The following is a 13,158-nucleotide window of genomic DNA, read 5'->3' as shown; positions in this document are numbered from 1 at the left end:
TCTCAATGCAGAAATATTAAAAGGGTACATTGGGAACAGCATTACTTTTGCTGTCCTGGGCTTTACAACTTTTCCCCAAACATAGGTAGCCTTTGGGGAGTTAAGATCAAATATAGTAGAAAGATAAGAAAGTAGCAGATGGAGGGGAAGGTAGGGTATTCATCACAGAATAAAGAATGAGCTACTACTTATACCTCTGAACTTTTATCTTTCTAATGCCTTCTGGGACAGAACACATAATCAAATAGTACTTGATAAAATCAAGAACAGTATCTGGGTAAAGCATCAAATGAGTAAAAATCTATGAAAAATCTGGAAAACATCAAAAAGGGTTTGAAAGTTGAATGTGAAGAAGAAACAAGTCCATTGCTCATAGTATGAGTATGTTGTTATTAAGTAACAAAAACAGCTACTCATCAATTTCATTTTTTTAATTGTATCATATTTGGAAAATGGTAACACAAGCATGGGACAGAGGAATTGAAGCCTTCCCTACCCCCCAGTTCATATGTTGCCTCCTTAACCCCTAATGTGACAACTGTATTTAGAAATAGGGCTTTTCAGGAGATTAAGTGAGGAGGTTTAAGGAGGCTTTTAATAACAGTTAAGTCATCAGGGCGGGGCTTTAATCCTCTAGGACTGGTCTCCTTAGAAGAAGGGAGAAGCACCAGAGATTTCTCCCTATACAAGAACGAGGAAGAGCCATGTGAGGACACTGAGAAGGCAGCTGTCTGCACCCCAAGGAGAGAAGCCTCATCAGACGCCCCGCTGTGCTGGCACTTTGATCTTGGATTTCCATCCTCCAGAACTGTGAGAAAATTCATTTCTGTTTTTGAAATCATCCAGTCTGTGACAGTATTTTGTTAGGCTAGTGCAAATAGGCTGATACAAAGATTTTTTTGGTGGGCATCCTACTTGATGTAAGAATTTTGCTTGGACGATAAATATTCCCAATTTAGGAAAATTTCAGGTGAGACTGTGGGAACATTGCCCATGATCGAGGAGGAATGATGGAGAATGGGAAGCTACTGGAAATCTGCAGGAGCCACTCTAGGACCCCTTTAAAAGGAAGAAGATAATAGTGAGTTGCACATACAGAATTTATTATTAAAATGTTACTATCACTTAAGCATGCATGAATTTCTAAAAACCTATAATCAGGCTTATTAAGAATAGGGAAATATAAGAGGTAGGATTTTGGACTCATGTTGTTCCCTTCCACCCCCACCCAATAAACTAGAAGAATGTAGACAGTTGGGGTAACTTTCGTTAAGATTAGCTGTTGAGCAACTGTGGAAAGAGCCAAGATGTCCATGGACAGATGAATGGATAAAGAAGATGTGGTATATATACACGATGGAATATTACGCAGCCATCAAAAGGAATGAGATCTTGCCATTTGCAACGACGTGGATGGAACTGGAGGGTGTTATGCTGAGTGAAATAAGTCAATCAGAAAGACATGTATCATATGACCTCACTGATATGAGGAATTCTTAATCTCAGGAAACAAACTGAGGGTTACCGGAGTGGTGGGGGGTGGGGGGGAGGGGGTGGCTGGGTGATAGACATTGGGGAGGGTATGTGCTATGGTGAGCGCTGTGAATTGTGCAAGACTGTTGAATCACAGATCTGTACCTCTGAAACAAATAATGCAACATATGTTAAGAAAAAAAAAGATAGCAGGAGGGGAAGAATGAAGGGGAGTAAGTCGGAGGGGGAGACGAACCATGAGAGACGATGGACTCTGAAAAACAAACTGAGGGTTCTAGAGGGGAGGGGGGTGGGGGGATGGGTTAGCCTGGTGATAGGTATTAAAGAGGGCACATTCTGCATGGAGCATTGGGTGTTATGCACAAACAATGAATCATGGAACCCTACATCAAAAACTAATGATGTAATGTATGGTGATTAACATAACAATAAAAAATTTTTAAAAAAAGCTTAGCTGTTGAGCAACCTAGTAGCCAATCATTTTCAAAGCAGATTCAGGAGACTCAAGACATCCATATCAACCCTACTTGTTTCAGTGCTTTTGACAATGACTTGGTTGATGATATAAAGGATCCAGTTATCAGATTTGTGAAATGACAGGAATCTGCAAGTGAACTACCCAGAGTTTGTTCAACCATTCACCCATTGAAAGACATTTGGGTGGTTGTTTCTAGTATCAGGTTGTTATGAATAAAGCTTCCATGAACATCTGTTTACACGGTTTTGCAGGAAGAAAATAGTGCAATTGCTGGGTTGTATGCTAAGAAACTCAAACTATTTTCTAGAGTGGTCATATCATTTTACACTCCCACCTTCGATATATGAGTTTCTCCACATTCTCTCCAGCATGTTGTATAATCACTGTTTTTCTTTTAATTTTAGCCATTCTAATAGGTATGTAGTGATACCTAATGAGATCAGTAGTAATATTGACGTGGGTTTTTTTGGAAAATACAATGAAATTATCAACATTTAAAAGATCCTTACAATTTAGTGAACAAGTATTTTCCCAATGACCAATGCATGATGTTACAAAATCATGAGTATTCTGGTTTTAAAATATGTCCACAAATTCTTTGATACCTCTCTTTCAAAAGATGGAAGCTAATTCCCTTCCCCCTTGAGTGTGGACTCTATTCAGTGACTCTAATGAATAGAATGTAGCAGAAGTGGTGTGTGACTTCTGTTTAGTTCATAAAAGACATTATGGCTCTGCCTTGTTCTCTCTGGGATCCCTCGCTCTGGGGGAAGCTAGCTGCTATGTGTTGAGGACACTCAAGAAGCCTATAGAGAGACTCGTTCATATGGGGAATGAAGGCCTGACAACAGCCATATGAATGAGGTTAGAGGCAGATCCTCTATCTTCAAACCTTCAGAAAATGGCAGCCCTGGCCAACATCAAAATGGCAGCTCATGAGAGACCCCGAATTAGAACTACCCAGGGAAGTCATGCTCACATTCTGATGCACAGAAACTGTTAAAAAAGAAATGTTTGTGATTTTAAGCAATCCAGTTGGGGGGGTAATTTGTATTAGAGCAATAGATAGCAAGAGATCCATTCAAAGCTCGAGAAAGACTAATGGGTTTTAATGTAACAGAGTACAAAAAATTTATTGATAGTTTCAGATGCCACGTTGCAACTAACCTTTAAGAAACTACCACTTGGGGGCGCCTGGGTGCATAAGTCGGTTAAGCGTCTGCCTTCAGCTCAGGTCCTGCTGGGATGGAGCCTGCTTCTCCCTCTCTGTCTGCCGCTCCCCCTGCTTGTGCTCACTCGCTCTCTCTTTCTCTGGCAAATAAATAAATAAAATCATAAAAAAAAAGAAGAAACTACCACTTGTCGAGTACTAGTGTAGTATTAAAGAATAGCTAATAAAAAATATCTAATCTACATTATCTGAAAAGGTGATTCATACACTCTTTCCTTCTCCAATTACCTACCTATATGAGGCCAGCCTCCCCCATATACTTCAACTAAAACAAGATATCCCAACACAGAGAATACAGAAGCAGAGACGAGAATTCAGCTGTTTTAAGTCAGATATTATAAAGAATTTGCAAAAATATAAAAATGCTATTTTTCTCACTGAGGTTTTAGAAAATAGTTATTTTTCACTTACAAATGTTCTTTATATTAACTTGTAATGGGTTTTGTTATTTGTAAGTGACCAAAATTTTTTCTGTTTTAGTTTTTAATATGGTAAAATACCAATGAAACCCATAAACAGAAGCTCATTGAGGCCTCAATAATTTTTGATGGTGAAAAGGTGTCCTGAGGCCCAAAACTTAGAGAACTACTGCTCTACCGCATACAGGCACGAGAATGTATTTAAAGGAAAGCAATTAGAATTAGACTCGAAATCATGTTGTATGTGGATTAGCCAAAGAATTTGAAGGTGTTTGCTTGGCCTAGAAAAGGTTTAGGACCAAATGGCTGACTTCTAAAAGGAGAGGAGTATTGATCCATTTTAAAAACCAAAAGGAATTTTAAAAGTTCAAAGAAGAAAGTGAAAGTCACATGAAAACCTGCCAACCAGTGAGAGCCACTATAAAAATGTTGGTACCTGTCCTTCCAGACGTGCTATAAAGTCTGAAAAAGAATTAAACACACACACACACACACAAAACCAGAAAAGCCTGTGTGTTGTGCTTAGGTTTTAGAAACTGCCAGAAACACTTTCTCAGCCACTGTAGGAGGAAAACACGCCCGTGAAGTTGCTTATCTAAAACAACAGGAGTTACCCTGAGCTTTGGTGGCTCTGGAAAATACAGGTCCATAATCAAACAAGAAAGAAGAAAACAAACCAATTAATGAACTTACTACTGACTCTCTAACAGCCAGGGGCAGTCAGGGCAGACTGGCTGGAGGCCGCACTTCCTTTTTTAGTTTACCTACTCCCGGTAGGGGTGCCCTTAAGGAACCCCTGATGGCCTGGTGGTTACCAGGACTGCTCTCCCACAGCAGTCCTGAGTGTATCTAAACATTTTGCTCAGCTTTTCAGCGCCTCTGATCTTTCCCTTTTCTGCTCAGTGCCTCATCTCCTCAGCCATCACTTTCAAAGCAGCAAATTCATTGTGGAACAAAGTGACAGCAAATGTCAGACTTTGTTCTCTGGGCCTTCCCTGCTCTTGAGGATCGTGGCTTCTCCAGTTCCAGCTGCCTTGGTAGCTCGCCAGCACTTTCATGAAAGGTATAAAAACTGCTTTCACAAAGTAATGAAAACAAAGATCCTTTTTTTTTTTTTTGCTAATTGTTCCAATTTTTAGTGTTTCCAGTTTCTAGACGAACCAAAAATTGTTGATGAACCATAAGAAAATCTTTAACAATTTGTTAAGAGTTCATATTCAGACAGCAATACCAATACCATGCATGACTTGATCTTCCCGTGTAAGACCCAGGGGGCCATGTGGCAGGCTCTGCCACCACATCTACACAGCATGACCAGCTGACACACTCATTGTCCTCTGCCTCCTAAGAGCACACGTGACTCAGCTGTGGGATGTTCTAGAAGTGGCACACACGTTGCTAAAACAGCCTGACTATGCAGTAGCTCTTTTATCTATGACATGCAGAAAATAGCCAAGGAGGGTTCCCGTCCACCTGGAATCTGCAGAGTTTTCTAAGTTTGCTCTTATACAAATCTTACACACACCGAGACAGCTGCTAGGCCCAGCCATCACCCAATATGTCACATTAATAAAAACAACAAGCATGCAAGCGTTATTTTACCTAAACACTCTAAAACTGAGTGAATTCTAGGGCACAACTTGCTCCCGCTATTTTATTTTAGTATTTAGATTTTATTTATTTGAGAGAGCATGAGTGGGGGAGGGGCAGAGGGAGAGGCAGACACCCTGTTGAGCAGGCCCCCAGGATCATGACCTGAGCATCATGACCTGAGCTGAAGGCAGACCCTTAACCAACTGAGCCACCCAGATGCCCCCCAGTATTTTATTTTTAAAATGCTATTGGACACCCATAGCAGTTTTAATATAAGAAAATTTTGACTCAAATGTTAGCTCTGAAGAGATCAGATATTATTTTATGCAAAGCTTTTAAGTCACAAAAAGTTATGACATGGTAATAACGTAGCAGTCCTTTCCCATTACCCCTAAATCGTATGCTGTTACTCTAAACTACTGCATTGGGTAGACTATTTCTTCTGCCCCTAGTGTTATGGTGTACCTGTTGTCACATGTTCTTCCTGCCTTCTTCACCTGCCTCTGCATCCTCCAACTGGCCCCCTCCCGTGTTTGACCACACTGGTCTTCAAAGCATGGCGAGGCCGATAAGCCCCTGTAGCTCTTCTTAGCTCTATTACAATATTATATTCCTTAGAGTTTTGTGTATCACGTATGCGGCATTATAATGCACTTTTTGGAGCCAGGGTAATAAGTACTTGACATGTTCATGTTCTCCAAAGAGCTTAAGGAAATGCTGATACAAAGTGGGAGCGTTAGAAATATGTGATGATTAAATAATCCCTATAGGGAAAAAAGAGTTCATATACAGCTTTGACCTTCACAACTAAACAGTGGTCCCCACATGTTTGTGAATAGGTGAAAATCTGCATGCAAATGTTCATTTGAGGAGTTTACTAACAGCAGAGTAACATTCCTAAGGGAGGGGTGGGGGGGGAATGATAGGACCTGGGAATCCGAATTTTAAGAAACTGCACAACTAACTTTGAAATGCAATGAGAAAAAGCTCATTGCTAATTGCTAATCCACTATCTATTTACACCCCCCTTACTAAAAACTTGTTTTCTTTTCTTTTTTTCTTTTTCTAAGATTTTATTTATTTGACAGAGACACAGCAAGAGAGGGAACACAAGCAGGAGGAATGGGAGAGGGAGAAGCAGGCTTCCCGTGGAGCAGGGAGCCCAATGTGGGGCTCGATCCCAGAACCCTGGGATCATGACCTGAGCTGAAGGCAGACACTTAATGACTGATCTACCCAGGCGCCCCTAAAAACTTGTTTTCTATAGGGCATAATGTACCTCGCTACAAACTACATTTCCCAGACTTGCAGCTAGAGTGGCCATCAGACAACTTTGACTGATAGGATATAAGTAGAGGTCGCTGGGTGTGATCCTCTGGGAAATTTTTTTTTTAAGATTTTATTAATTTGAGAGAGAGAGAGAGAGTACAAGCGGGGGAGGGGAGGGGCAGAAGGAGAGGGGGAGAGAGAGAGAGAGTCCCAAGCAGACTCCGCAATGAGCACAGAACCTGACTCGGGGCCCAGTTTCACGACCCTGAGATCACCACCCTAGCCAAAATCAAGAGTTGGATGCCCAACTGACTGAGCCACCCAGGCACCCCACCTCTGGGAAAACTCTTTTTTTAGTATATGTGCTGCCGAAGCAAGCACTCTGGGAAAACTCTTAAAAGATGATCAAACTCAGCCAGCACCAGCTCTTTGCCTTCTGCCTTTCCCCTTCTTCCTGCCTGGAGACTGTAGAACTGGTGTTAGAAGTAAGCATCCATCCTGCAGCTATCAGGTGATGAGCATGAGGATGAAAGCCACACACTGAGGATGAATGGGCTACGTGAGAAAAAGAAGGAATGTGGCTCTCTGAAGCATCATGGAACCCTAGTACCAGGCCTGAATGGCTGACTTCCAGATTTCTTATTCCTTAAGAAAAATTCAAGTCCTATTTGGGTAAGCTACTATAAGTTGGGTTTTCTGTTACTTGGGCAAATGCAATTCCAACTGATATAATAGTTATACAATTAAAACAATAAGAAATGAGAGGGCTCCATGTAGGACCTGTGAAAGAACAACATGGAGTCTATCACACCCATCACACAAACCGGATAAGGAACAAAAGCCAGGGAGAGCTAAAAGATACAATGAACACACTCTCCTCTGTCAACAACAACAAAAAGAAAAGCAAGTAAAAGCTCCAGAAAAAACATAAAACTATATAACAAAGTCAACTTTTGTTGAAGTAAACAAAAACATGCCATGATTTTTTGAGCAAATGGTGGAGAATTTTGACCTTGATATTTGGGACATTATTTTTTTTTTTAAAGATTTTTTACTTATTCATTAGAGAGAGAGAGAGCACAAGCAGGGGGGAGGTCAGAGGGAGAAGGAGACTCCCTGACGTAGGGCTCAATCCCAGGACCCCGGGATCATGACTTGAGCTGAAGGCAGATGTTTAACCGACTGAGCCACCCAGGCGCCCCCCCGGGACATTCTTTTTAAGTGGTCAAGTGTAGGGACCAACAATAACACTTACTTTTCTATACACCCAATAATTCCACATGGTTCTATGGTGAATATCATAATATTTTAAGAAATAACGGTAGTATTTTAATACTATTACTTTTCAACATTTAGATACAATCCATAGACAAGGAACTGAATTTATATTTATGGAATGTAAATGCCCCAAACCTTGACAATATAAGTTTGGACTAGGGAGGGGGAAGCAGAGGAGAGGGGTTGGTATAAGCGCCCTCATCTCCCCATCTTTTTTTTTTTTTTTTAAGATTTTATTTATCTGACAGAGAGAGACACAGCGAGAGAGGGAACACAAGCAGGGGGAATGGGAGAGGGAGAAGCAGGTTCCTTGCTGAGCAGGGAGCCACATGTGGGGCTCGATCCCAGGACCCCAGGATCATGACCTGAGCCGATCCCTGGGATCATGACCTGAGCCAAAGGCAGACGCTTAACTACTGAGCCACCCAGGTGCCCCTTCCTATCATATACAGTGTAGAATCCCTGGAAACTTCCTAACAATTGCTGGATCAAAAATGGAGGTCTGGGTATATCATATGAAGTTATGTGAGTAAATACTAGAAGAACTAAAAATAAAAGCAACAAAAATTGAGAAGTATTGGGCAAGGGAGGTGAGAGGCAGATCAGTGTGCTAAATTCCCTATCTTTTCATAGCAGAGTAACATGTACTACCTGAAGCTCATAAAGAGGTAAGTATATCAGTTATAGTGTTATCGTCACAGCTGAAAATAGAACCCGGTAACACTGGCTTCCTCTGGGTTATGGCCTTGAGGATTTTGGGGGAGGAGAGAGAAGAGAGCTTTTTTGCACTTGATATCTTCCTGTACTATTGAAATTATATTGATTTCCATGTGTGCATTCTTTTCATAATTACAATATAGCATGTTTTTATTTTTAAAACCTTTTGATTCTGGGGCACCTGGGTGGCTCAATCATTGGGCGTCTGCCTTCGGCTCAGGTCATGGTCCCAGGGTCCTGGGATCGAGCCCCACATTGGGCTCCCCACTCCACGGGAAGCCTGCTTCTCCCTCTCCCACTCCCCCTGCTTGTGTTCCCTCTCTCACTGTGTCTCTCTCTGTCAAATAAATAAATAAAATCTTAAAAAAAAAATAAACCTTTTGATGCTGACAACCAACTGGTTTGTGGAGCCATTGAATCTTGGGAAATGTCTGAGTTTAAACACCCCTGTGAACTTTTACTCCAATGTAGTCATGGGAAGGGATGGGCAAGGTGCCTACTGGTACTTCCACGGGTTTCAATGTAAAAACAGGCTTTTAGAAAAATTTTGCTCAAATTATCTTCCAAAACAACGAAATTCAGTTAAAAGAACAATGTTTTGAGATTGTTTAATGAATCATTTAACCAACTGAGCCACCCAGGCACCCATAATGAATCATTTAAAAAATGAAACTTTTTATTCCCAATAAAAGTGAATTTTGAATATAAAACATTTGCATTATTCTGGTTTGCATATAAACTTTTGTCTCTGAAAATCAAATCTAGAGCTGACAAAAAGTGTGGCAGCAATAAAAAGACACTAAAAGAGAGATATACCTTTGCAACCTTTTGTCAATTTAAAGGAGCAGAAATAGGAAATATGAACAAAAATAACTGAAATGAGGAAGGAAACATCTGCCTAAGTAACAAAGGAAACCCACAAAAAGAACCTTCTGATAAATGAAGGAATTATCAGACTTATGGGGATACAATGGAAAGAACATTCTCACCTAATTCTAATTCTGGTCTGTCATTTATGGTGATTCCCAAGCTGGTATCAGGCACTTATGAATTTGAGTCCTGGTAATATGTGCAAACTCAAAATTCTAGAAATGACTGTTGATCTATTTTTATGGGCTAGTTTCAGAGTCTTAATGTTTACCAAGGAGAAGATAATTTTTTAAATCTGGGAAGAATAGGGAATTCTATATGGGCATGGGGCAACCAATCAATGTCTTTAATGCTCAACTATACAGAAACAAATACATTTGTGACTGAAAGAAATGGACCATGGAGAGGCAAAGATTTGGTTTGCCAAGGTAGTTCCAGATCCTCTGGATTCTGAGTGGCTTGCAGTGGCTTACCAGATGCTCTGCATTTCCTGGGCCACAGCCACTGTCAAGACCACTGTGTTCGGGGACCTCTCACCCATCACCTGGCAGTTCTCAGTGCTGCTAGCAGACCCAAGGCGAGGTGCACAAAAATTAAGCCTGGCTCTGTTGGGAACAAAACTCTGTCATAGTTGACTGAATCTAACTCTCTGGGAAGAGGGATAAGATGCCCAGCATCGAAGGAAGGCAAGTCTTTTCTGAGCACCTCGTCCCCTCCCACCCCCCGCCACCAACTGCACTACTTCCTCCCTGCTCTTGGCCAACATTCCTGTGGGGCTCTTGTTCCAAATATGCTCTTCTGTAGGGAAGGTTGGAGTAGTGAACCCTGGGGGTTCCTCAATCTCCAGATTTTCCTTATCGATGGTCTATTGGCCTTTTGGCATGGGGGATGGTAAGAGGGTGAGAAGTGTCCAGGATGACTCCAGCTTCTTGATTTGTGCACTTGCATGGGCGGAGGTGCCACTGACAGGGATATGGGACTCTGAGAGAGGACCCTGGTGGCGAAGGTCAGGAGGGTTGTTTTAGAGATGCTGGTTTCCAAGTGCTCTGAGGCACCCTAGTGGAGGTGAGAAGTAGGCAACTGGATGTAAGGGCTGAGGGACAGACTGCAGTAAGGACACACAGCCCTCCCCTCATGGATCTCGTGTACAACAGGAACAGATTTACTCAAGTAATGACCAACATAAGTATCAACAAAGTCTCATGAGAATGAGGGAGTGATTAAAAGGTATGGAGTCCGTCTGGGAAATCCATAAAATGACTGAAAAATTGTCATGAACATAGTGACATGGAGCTCCCTGGGGACCTTCATGAGAGCTCTTCTGTTTCCAGTGATGGGGCCGAAGCCAGATGAGTAGGGTAAGGTTGGGGAAGTGGGGGCAGAGCATCACAATTCTTCGGAGAAGTGTGCTGTGAAGGAGAAAAAGGGAGTTATAGCTGGAGACACATAAGGGTTTCAGGAAAGGTTTTTTGTGTTTGTCTTCAGCTCAGTTGTATTTTTAAGAAGAGAGCAGCAAAGTGAAAGACTGTTTCTAGGAGCCAGGATGTGAGGAGAGGTGTGATAATCAACACCTTAAGTTTTCCGAGAAAGTGCAAAATGGGATCTGAAAACTTTCTTGGGCAGGACAGGCATTTTTCTGGCTCCATGGAGGCTAGGAAGGGCGGAGGGGCAGCAATGGTGGGCTGGACCATGCGCTACCATCTGAGGACTTCACTTTTCTCCATAAGCAGAGGCCAGGTAGGTGTCTGGGAAGGGCTGCAGGCAGGCTGAGGAGAGCGGAGAAGGCTTGGCAGTGTCTTCGCAGGGAATGGAGGAGAGCCAGGCAGGGCCGAGGGCCGCTTGCGCTACCAGTGCCGCTGCAGGCTGTGTGGCTCCTCCTGCAGGGGCAGCTGCAGAGAACGCAGGTGGGGTGCATCTGGGCTCAGAATCTGTCAGGCGAGTGCGACAAGGACCGAGGAGCAAGGATGTTGAGGGTAAGGGCAAAACCAGTACTGGCGTGGAGGAACACGGAATTGCAGCTGGATGAGGAGGGAAGGGAAGGAGGGGGCAATAGACTGGGCAGAAAAGGTAGGACAAAGGAGGGTCCTGGAGGTGGTGAAGAATGGTCGCAGGGGAGCGGTTGGGGGGACAGCACGGGTGGGATGGGTCTTCCGCAGGTATGCAGATAGGTGACGGCAGGACGTGGGTGGAAGGATTCTGTGATCCTGGTTAGTAGATGACAGAGATAAGGACAGGTATGGTCAATGGTAGGAGCCTTACAGGAATAGGTTTTTTCCTTCGTTTTCATCTTCCTTCCTCCCTCCCTCCTTCCCCATTCTTTCTTTCTTTTTACCAGAGAAAGGAGAGGAAGGAAGGCCCTCATTTTCCTACCCATAAATCTCCCAGCCTCCTTCTATCCTGTGCTTACAGAAACCACCAACCGCTCCATATGCACTCTGGGTCCTGCCCCATCTCACCTCACTTGGCTATCTCGTCTTCTCTGTATATTCCATCGTTATCTCTCTGCTGAACCATTCTCACTCACACAAAGATGCCACAGTCCGCTGTTCATAAATATAATCCTCCAACTCTGTCTCAGAGGTCCCTGGCCTCTACAGATTCCTGGGCTCCACAAGAGACTTGGAATGTTCTTATGTCAGTACAGTATGCACGGCCTTGCTGCTGCTATCACTTGAAAAACCTAACTCATTCCTAACTTCCTCCCACCCTGGGCCACCTCCATGTCCATTCCTCTGCTCCTCTCAGGGACAAGCTTCTCCAGATCGGTTACGACGGATCTGCTGCCTATCACCTCTTCCTCACTTCCCATTCTCACTTCCAACCCGCTGCCTGCCCTGTGGCTCTGCCTCCCAGTCCCTGCAGTGACGGTCCTCCCATGCAAGTATCAGTGTCTTCCTTGGGTTAAAAGTGGGGGATACTTTTCAGCACTTTCTCTGACTTCTCAACAGCCTTTGTCAAAGTGGACTTACCCCATCTCCTGAAGCAGTTCTTCACTCAGCCCCAGAGGCCTCCCCCACCCGTAGGTTTCTGTGTACTTCTCTGGCTGGCTCTGCTTGTTGTCCCTTACTGATTCCTCTTCCCAGCCTCTGCAGGTTGGTTTTTTCATTTTTTTTCACTATGTGAGGCAATGCCATCCAATTCCACGGCTTCAAATACCATCAGTATTCCAATACCGATCACTATCTCCAGCCTTGTCACTCTTGGTGAGCTTCAGCCCCACATACCCATCTATGTAGATGTCATTTCTCCTCGGATTCACAGGTCCAAAGCGCCTTGGACAGACAAGATGCCAAAGCGTCTTGATCTTCACCACTTCCCTGCCAAACTTCTCAAGCCTCTTTATCTTGGAGAACGGTGCTCAAATCCATCCGGTTGTTGGAGAATGGCCACCTCGGGGTCATCCGTGATCCCTTCCATCTCCGTTGAGTGAGGAGTTTCCCCCACCTTCCCTCAAATGTCAAAGCCATTCAAAACAGCCTTTCTGACTGCAGTCTAAACTGGGTTTCCCTGTTACATGCTCACAGCATCAGGCGCTGGCCACAGCTCTCCCCTCCTTTACTTATTAAGTTCCCAGAGACAGGCTCAATAAACCCGCGGGAGAGACAGCGTAAGCCTTCCCTAGACCAGGGGCAGCCCTGCCCCAGGCGGGCGCGCGCCGGGCGCAGACCTCCCGGGATGGACTGGGAGGGTGCCAGGACCTGCACTCGCCGGGGAAGGCGCAGGCGGGAGTGGCGGTGCCAACACCCGCCCTCGGCTCCGCGCGGCTTCCGGGGCACGCCCTCGCCCCGCGAGCCGCGCTGGGACTCCGC

At 43.9% G+C, this 13,158-nt stretch overlaps 1 long non-coding RNA gene across 1 annotated transcript; it reads right to left on the bottom strand.

The window, feature by feature from the left end:
- Window positions 1-10,490: 10,490 nt before the first annotated feature.
- Window positions 10,491-13,090, bottom strand: LOC112835271 (uncharacterized). Its single transcript, XR_003211162.2, has 2 exons — window positions 12,319-13,090; window positions 10,491-11,553 (listed from the first exon to the last, which is right to left on the bottom strand). It is a non-coding gene; the product is annotated as an uncharacterized lncRNA (long non-coding RNA).
- Window positions 13,091-13,158: the final 68 nt, after the last annotated feature.

This window comes from Callorhinus ursinus, unplaced genomic scaffold (genome assembly GCF_003265705.2).
Source record: "Callorhinus ursinus isolate GAN/ISIS: 27379988/994484 unplaced genomic scaffold, GSC_fseal_2.0 scaffold11, whole genome shotgun sequence".
In the NCBI taxonomy this organism is placed as follows: Eukaryota; Metazoa; Chordata; class Mammalia; order Carnivora; family Otariidae; genus Callorhinus; species Callorhinus ursinus.
Note: the sequence above shows the minus strand (reverse complement) of the source record. Positions and strands in the feature narration are given on the sequence as shown.